The sequence below is a fragment of the Euphorbia lathyris genome, chromosome 7, assembly GCF_963576675.1.
Source record: "Euphorbia lathyris chromosome 7, ddEupLath1.1, whole genome shotgun sequence".
In the NCBI taxonomy this organism is placed as follows: Eukaryota; Viridiplantae; Streptophyta; class Magnoliopsida; order Malpighiales; family Euphorbiaceae; genus Euphorbia; species Euphorbia lathyris.
The window spans coordinates 28324008-28330857 of NC_088916.1; positions in this window are offsets into that span (position 1 = coordinate 28324008).

Sequence of the window (6850 nt, forward strand, 5' to 3'; positions counted from 1 at the left end):
CCAAGATTAGAGTAAATGTTCTTAACCCTTGCACTATACTGATTAGAGATCATGGCATAAAAATCACAGAAGGTTGAAAAAACATCACTCTTATTCTTTAAACAAAAAACCCATCCAAATCTAGTGAATTCATCAATGATTATTAAAAAATAACGGTGGCCAAGACAAGAAACAACTGGAGCTGGCCCCCAAACATCCAGATGTAAGTTTTCAAAAGTAAATGTGCTAGAGCGACTAATAGATGGAAAAGAGCTCCTAGCAAGCTTGCCTAATGGACAAAAAGAACAATTGCTAACTGGTTTTGAAGAGGATAGATTGTTTCCTTTGAGAACTGAGCTGACTGTCTGATTCTGACAATGTCCAAGCCATGCATGCCACCTTTCAAAAGACACCTTCTCTCCAACTAGCGCCTCCTTCAGGGTGGGTGTAAGCACATAAAGCCCATCTTTACTCGGGCCTCGTAACAGGATTTCCCCAGTTGTTTGGTCCTTCACAAGAAAATGGTTAGGCCAAAATTCAAAGAAACATGAGTTGTCACGGGTAAATTTTTGAACAGATAATAAAGATTTGGTAAGCTTGGGAACAAGTAGGGCATCATTAATTTTCAAATTATTGATATTTGAATTTCCAAAGTGAGAAATTTGCAAACATTGACCATTGCCAAACTGAACTATATCATATCCTGGATACGGCTGCATTTGATGACGTTGAGTCGGATTTGTCATCATGTGATTGGTTGCTCCTGTGTCTGGATACCACGGCTGATTAGGACCCATGAATGGATTTGGTGGTTGTTGCCATGCCATGTGCGCTTGTGGTCCAGGATTGTATTGTGCTCTTGAATTGTTCTTTGGTCTTTTGCACTTGTCAGCCCAGTGGCTTGGATCACCACAATTGTAGCACTTGCCACTTCTTCTCTTCTTTGGATTCTGCTTCTTTGCTTGATTTGTTTCTATGGTGGATACATTGGCCTCCCGATGTGCTGATACACCCTCGGGCTGAAGCAGAGTTGTCTTTCTGGTCGATTGAATCATGCCCTCAACTATCTTCAAGCTGTGCAAATTTTTTTGATAGTTGTTGTTTGTACCGCGCTGAGTTACAAGATTCTGAACAGTGGAGCGATACTCTTCTGCTAAACCTTTGTAAAGAACTGACGGTAGTAGATGTCGAGGATAAGGATTCCCTGAGGCAGCCAGATCATCAAGGATGGATTTCACTTTTTGCATATATGCCGTAACAGACATTCCTCCTTGCTCAAGTTCATGCAGTTCGACCCCCATCTGAAACTGCTTGCTGCCTGTAATAAGCCCGTAGGCATCCTCTAAGGCTAGCCAAATATCATGTGAATATTTGAGATATGCAATCTCAGAAAACACCTCTTCGGTGATTGAATTTAGGAGCAAAGTCCTAACCACATTTTCTACATCATCCCATTGAATAAAAGATGGATTTATGATTAAATCCGCAGCTGATGTCACAAAACCTGTTCTAGGAATAAATTTGGGTGGGGGTGGTGTTGAACTAAGAATGTGAGGAAGAAGATGATAGGTTTGAAGGGTAGATTCCATAGACATTCTCCATGCTTTGTAGTTGTTCGGGGTTAATTTGATGTTAATATTGATGTTTGTGGGTGGTTGTCTTGGTTGTTCAACATGAGTGGGTATAGGTTCTGGATGGACAGGATTGTTTGTATTATGAGGGATGGATGAAGAAATAAAATTATGTCTAACATTGGTTGACGGTGCATCAACAGTGTTGTGAAAAGAATTTGAGAAGAAAGATGGTGAGGGATCATGGGATAATTGAGTATTGTAACAAAATGGTGAAGTCTGAGATTCAGAAATAACCTGATGTGTGTTACTAGCTTCAGCCGCCTGATATGCTGCTAGGGCAGCAAGAACTGATGGATAAAATAGAGTTGGAGGAGTCGAGGATTGTTGAGTCCGTGTAGGCGGAGCGGTCGCCTGATATGCCGTAATGGCGGCTAGCACCGCAGCGTGTGCGTCAGACGTTGTCGGTGGTGGTGGCTTTGCGGTTTGCATAGGAGCCGCGAGAGGAAGATGGGTCGCGGGTTGAACAGGAGCCGCTGTTGCCGTTGGGTGTGCAAACGGCGGGCGGGTGCTAGCCGCTTGGAACGCGAGAAGCGCAGCTTCCACTTCCGAGGCCAGCGAGGTCGCCGCGGCTCTTACGTTTTGATTTTGCGCAACCTGCGCAGATGCCCCCCCAGCCATAGTCGTCGGAAGTGCCGTAGTGGGCGCACGGGCGCTGGCCGCCTGAAACGCATGGAGCGCAGCCTGAACTTCCGGAGATAGCAAGGTCGCCGCGCCTGTTGCTGTTGATTTTTGCGCAACCTGCGCCGACGGACCCGCAGCCGCAGACGTCGAGGGTCCCACGGTGGGCGCACGGGCGCTGGCCGCCAGATACGCGTGTAGCGCATCACGGACATCCGCCGAAAAAAAGTCGCCCACCGTCTTCTCTTGTGGCGGAACTATTGCGGCAGGAGCGGCGGCGGTGGTGGCTAGAAATTCAGATTCTCCAGTAACAAACGGTGAGGTGAACCTCCAACCCGACGATGCAAACGACCCTCCGAGGGCGTCGTTCGCGTTCTGAGCAGCCGCGGGATCAGAAGCCGCGGTTGGTGCGATGGAGACGACGGCGGCAGCGGCATTTGCGGCGGTGTTGGCGGCGACGGAAGCTTTGTATTGGGAATAGGTTGGGGATTGAGGATGATCAGAAGATTCAGAAGATGCGGAAGTTGATACTACTGATACCATGTTGAATGAATAATTTGATAAAGGTAGGAATATGGAGATAGAGAGATAAGTAATAGGCACAATAATGTTTTGAATCACCTTAATGATTCTGGCTCAGAGGCCTTGTATTTATAGTGAGCCAATAATAGTTTGTATGGGAATACAATACATAAGTATAGTCGTATTGAAACTCTACCTAGCTAGGAATATAGATAGATTGAAACTCTAACTAGATAGGAATCTATTTACAGAGATAATTAGAATATTATCTCTAATATTACCTTGTATTCAAAATGATGGTGATTTTTTGTGTTAATGCAAGTGTTTTTTTTTTAAAACAACAATAGACATAAAAAAAAAATGTTACCAAAAAAAAATCAACTGTTAATAAATAAATAGAAACAATTCTCTTTCGAAAAAACAAATAGAAACAATTCTTAGAAAAAACAAATAGAAACAATAGAAAATTATAATTTCGTAATTAAAATTAAGAAAATTTATATAAAATGATAACAATCAACATAATGATGAAAAAATGAGATTTTATTTTATTTATTTATTTATTTTTTTTTGTTGAGAGAGTAGAAGGGATGGGATGGGATGGGATGAGATGAGATATATTTGGAGAACTATTAGATAATTACATGAATGAAGCTATTGGATACATTTGGACAATTATAGGGTCAAGGTATAACATCATTTCTTTGTAAAAAAAAAAAAAATCAAGATAGTGATGTCTTCGGCCTAATAATAATACATCGTTCACATGGATCCTGATGTCCACGTAAAGTTGGTCATTTACCGTTAGATCTAGGCAGATTAAAATCTTAAGATGGAGATTCAAAACATCCTAAAACTTATATTTAATCCGCATAGATCTAACGGTGAATGACCAAATTTACGTGGTCATCAGGGTCCACGTGAACGCAATGTATTTCTTAATTTGCCAAATCTACAACGGCATAACTAAACATATATATTTAAATCTCTATAAATTAATAATGTTGGGATCATGAAATTTTATTAATTTAGAAAGTTATTAATTAATCGATAAATTAATAATTATTAATTTATAGAGTGATTTTAATTTTTTTTAAATAAAGTTTAAATTACTAATTTAAATAAAGTTTTTATCTAAAATCAATGAACAAATAAGATTAAATGTGCATTATATAAGTTAATTGAACTTGAAAGTTCATTGTGTTAAAAATATTCAATGTATCATAGTTAATAAATTATTATATAAATTTATATGGAATGTTGTTTCAAATCATACTAAAAATAGATTTTTATGAACCTGTCACAATAAATTTAGAGGAAGCAACCACTAAAAAAATTCATGAATTCGTGGAAAATAACAAAATTCATTATGTACCGTGATTCATTAATGATAACTGAAAATTAGTAGAATTTTCAAAAGTTATAGCTAAAATTTAGTTAAACTTGCAACTTTAAATGTACAACTGTACCCTTTATGATAGTGGTGATAAAATCACCACTAGTTATCACTCTATATATATATATAATGTATAAATTCTAAAGAGGTTTTTTTTTTCTTCTTCATTAATTCCGGCTTGACAACAATCAATTTGTTGGATTTCCATAATTTATGTCAAGTTAGAATATGGTTCTAATATATTATATATTTGTATAGATTAATAAAACAAAAGAATAAATCTTATTGGTCAGTTCACAAAAGGTATGATCAATCATATTGATTGATTAATGAAAATGTACGTTGAATCTATTGGTTCATTAATGAAAATGTACCTTATGGATAAAGAAATACCTTGATGGAAGGTATATTTACAGAACATAAATCAAAATTGGTCCTCTTCCTAACCTGTCTAAGAGCCGTTTATTTCCTCACGTTTGAGCTCCGTTTTGCGTTTTCAATCTAAACAACAGATTTTAATTGTTTGGTTCAGATTAAATAAAGATTACTGATTGCTGCTTCAACACTAAACAGCTGCTTTTCATACCAGCAGCGTTTTCCTACTTTTTCAGTATTGCTGTTGCTGTTTTTTTATTATTAACTATATATTAAAATTGTTTTATTAATTGAGATTAAATTTTTTTTTTTCTTCTTCTTATGCATAGTTCAGAGGAGTAAATAACATTTTTTTTATAGACAAGCAAAGGTATAATTTACATTTAGCTCTCTAAATTAAGGTTTCAAAATCAATTAGATCCTTAAACTATCAAAATCATCAATCAAATCCCTGAACTAACCAAAAATCATCAATTCAGTCTCATTCTAATATAAAAATCATCAATTGAGACCTTATCGAAAATCATTCGGTTGAACAGTTTCATACCCTCTACCTTAAACTCATTTTGAACCAACACATAGATTATTACAATTTATATTAAATAGTTCGCAATTTCTAATTTTAGGATGTGATGCATATTCAATTGATGATTTTACTTAGTTTAGAGACCTGATTGATGATTTTGATAGTTTAGGGACCCAAATGGGTGTAATGCCAAAAGCAAATAACACATTTTAATTCTTCTATTCCACTAATTATTCAATTAAAATTTATATGTTTACTATCTAATTTCAAATACCATAATTAATTTATCACTAAATTTAAAAGTTTAAACATGTATTTCAGAATATATATTTCAAAATATATCGAGTGTTATAGATTATGAGAAGAAATAAAAAAAATGATTTTAGAATTACATTTATATATTAATTTGTGGATTGATTTAAAATATATTTATATTGGTCATTTTACGTACTAACAACAACAATAATAGTTAATTATAATATTACTAAACATAATTAAACAACAATCAGTAAACAATAAACAATAATCAGCAGCAACAACAGCAAACAGCAACAGCAGCAACAAGTGAACCAAATGGACCCTAAAAGTTATTTTCTCTCCATCTAGAAAGTTTGTAAAGTCTAAAGGTTAAGTGAGAGAAACACATTTCTCGGTAATTCTTGCAGATCTCGATTATAGTCGTCATGGATTAAGGTACACTCTTCTAACAGTCATCATGTGTTTGTGAAAATCATCTTATTCCAATATCTGTGCAACTAGTGTTATGATGAAATCTAAAGATTTGTAATGCAATTCTTCCAATGAACTTTAAAATAGTGACACTGGAAAATGTGGTTTTTTACTTTTACATTTTACATTTATTTCCGGCATAAGTACATCTACATAGTGAAATTCTAAAGTAATTGTAGAAAGAATGTGAGTTCATACGGTCACAAATTAAATATGCAAAGGGATGTAAATGTTATAAGAAAGGACTGCCTGATTTCTTCCTATATATTATATAAAAATACAAAAAAGAAAAAGAAAAAATAATAGGTATTTAATTTTGGGTGAGTGGTATTATTTAATAGAGTACTAGGGTAGGGGCCAATTTCGTTTCCTGTCCTAGCCATATAAATATGCATATATACTCCAAACAATAAAATCCAAAACATACCAAAAGAGCTATCAATGTCTCAACCCATTATTAGTTAAAGATGCTATTAATTTAATTAAGATGTTTTCATCAATAAGATAATATTTTCATTTTTATTTATTAGGTTAGGTACGTAATTTATGAAATCTACCATCTCATCAATATAAATGTGTTTTATTACAAAAATAAATATTTAATAAGTTTTGCACTATTTCATTTAATATCATAACCAATACCTATACCTAAAACAATTTTTGATATTCTATTTGTTAGGGTTGAAATCCCTATAAATAACATCCCTGAGTCACTTAGAAACATAAAAACAAAAATCATTAGCATCAGAAAGTGCATGTCGAGTAATTAATGGGACAACACTATTTGCTAATATAGATATAAAAGAGAAAAAAAAGTCTTTATTAACAGAGAGGATCCATAAAGTCTTGAAAATAAGCAACTAAACTCATAAATTCAGCCATTAATTTATTTTTTGAAATATAACATTGTTGTATATTTTAAATAAATATTTTTTGTCGCAGTTTTTTTATTGAATATAACATTGTTGTTTTTTTAAATAAATATTTTTTGTTGCAATTTTTTTTAAATCATATTATTCCTATAGTATCATTCATTTTTGTAGAGTTATGATAATATTATTTAAAAAATAT